This window comes from Grammomys surdaster, unplaced genomic scaffold, assembly GCF_004785775.1.
Source record: "Grammomys surdaster isolate TR1022 unplaced genomic scaffold, NIH_TR_1.0 581, whole genome shotgun sequence".
NCBI classification, from domain to species: domain Eukaryota; kingdom Metazoa; phylum Chordata; class Mammalia; order Rodentia; family Muridae; genus Grammomys; species Grammomys surdaster.
This window is the reverse complement of record NW_021605000.1, coordinates 445,238-447,347: the sequence shown is the minus strand read 5'-3', so window position 1 is coordinate 447,347 and position 2,110 is coordinate 445,238. Positions and strand designations below refer to the sequence as shown.

At 45.5% G+C, this 2,110-nt stretch overlaps 1 protein-coding gene across 1 annotated transcript in view; it reads right to left on the bottom strand.

Moving 5' to 3' along the window:
- Positions 1 to 1,396, bottom strand: part of Tekt3 (tektin 3) — a 33,774-nt gene extending 32,378 nt beyond the window's left edge. Inside the window, exon 1 of the mRNA XM_028781944.1 lies at positions 1,278 to 1,396. The gene's annotated coding sequence lies outside the window, so the exon portion shown is untranslated. The remainder of the gene's footprint in view (positions 1 to 1,277) is intronic.
- Positions 1,397 to 2,110: the final 714 nt, after the last annotated feature.

Sequence of the window (2,110 nt, the reverse complement as noted above, 5' to 3'; positions counted from 1 at the left end):
TAATTAAAAAAAAGAGTTCTAGCTAATGAGGCAAAAATGAAGGAGGAAGAAGAAGATGAGGAGGTGGAGGAGGAAGACAACTTCATAAACAGACCTTCAGGACTAGAACCAGGTCCACTGGTTCCAGTAGCTAACCCCGTATCAGATGAGACCAGAAATACATGTTAATAAATACCACACTAGAGCTTCTCTTCAGATCATATAAACATTTCGCCTTTTAAACAAACACCAAAATTAGAAGTGATGATTTGAATTTCAACATGAAACACTGCAGTTTCAAGGTTAAACAAGAACAAGGGAGAGGCTTAATTATCTGTAAACAAACAAACAAATAAATGCAAACAAATTCTTCTCCAGGGCAGGGCCTAGAACACTGGAAATGAAATTCCCAGCTACTTTTACTGCCATACCTGTAAGCCCAGAGACATCCATATACAGAAACAATTAGAATGCCCAAGAATTGTTCTCTAGTATTTTTAAGGGAGTAAACTAAAAGGGGAGGTGTATAGTTGATGTGAGGTATATTTATAACACATTTGATGCAGAGTGTCTGTTACATATCATTACATACACTTAAAGCAACGTCTTGTGTTGTCATCTGGATAGATACATCATGATAAAAGTGTAAAATATGCAGAGTATAAGGATATGCTAAATTCTGGTGAGTGGGCACCCTGGGGAAAGAGGGTCACAATCCAGGCCACGGTTGTGTTTGTAACCGTTTAAGGGGTGGACAGGATGACTTGGCAAACAGATGCTATTCACCGAATTATTGTGTGGAATATTTCGTTTATAACAGTAATAGGATATTTTACCAGAGTCACCAAATACTTCACCTATCTATAAAACAGCTTCCTTTCCTCAATAACCAAGCAAAGAATGTTCCCCGTTTCTCAAGTGTTTGCTTATTACAACACCATAACCACCAGGGCGGTTTTGAGAGACTTGGTTTTAACCGCCAAAAAAACCGCAAGGAAGATGTAACCGAAAGCCTTCCGGGACAAGGAGTACCAGAGGACACTAGCCTCTGGTATATGAAATATGTCCTCCACTGAGCTACGTAGAAGCCTAGGCTGAGAAAGCAGCCTAGAGGAGGGATTAGGTTTCAGACACAAGCTATACTCTGGAAAAGCAGGTGAGAAACAGGATGGATGCCCCTTCTGTGGACCACAGGATGGGACAGCAGACCCGGGCTGCCTGGGGACCGAGGTAAGACATCCTGGACTCCTAGTCAGGTACCGTAGCCCTGGGGGCCAGGACTTTCCTAGACCACTCACCTGTGAGCGCTGTGGACCCTCAGCCGCCCTAGAGGCTGGCTAGCCCCGCCCCACTTGACATCAAATCGTGGACCACGCAACTGCAGCCAGAGTCCCTAGTAGGAAGCGGATTGGGTACCAGCAGGGAAGCCCTGCCCTAGGCGGTTGCTATGGACGCTCACGAGCGTAGTAACTGCGCGGGGATAGCGGGTATTGGGAGACTAGAGTGTCCAGGAAGCACTGGAACTCCGGGTCCATTCCAAGGTGCACCAGCTACCTTTGGCATCTTCCCTCTTTAAGTTTTCAGTAAACATAAACAATATTTCTGTAGACATTGGCCACATGTTTTACTTTCATGTCCGTCACTGTCACTTCCTTCAAAGCCCTAATAGAGTTTCTTTTATCAGATGAGGGGGTAGGGACAGTGACTGAAGCTGTATGTATTCATTGGCTTAGCCACACCCAGTGGCAGAGGCATTCCTAAAATGCAGATCTAGAAGGTTAATACTCCTTGAGGTGGCACCCCAGCTGTGCTAGTCCTAATAATTCACATTGGTAATTGTTAAGAGGAAAGAAAACAAACCCCCCAGTTAATCACTCTTGGTGTTTCTTGTGTGCCATTCCCAGGATGAGGCAGCTCCCAGGGGACCCTTAACATGTGACAATAGGCATGCAGAGGGGAGTGGCTCCTCAGTTTTACCCATTCGGAAACTTGTTCGTTTCAGAGGCTGTTGCCAACCGAAGTCATAAGGAGCTGAACAGGAATCGCTAAAGTGGCACCAGGAGGGTGCACATTAAGTGACTTTGGCTTTCTGACAATGAGCCCAGAGTGCTTGTCTCGAGAGGCGGGGGTG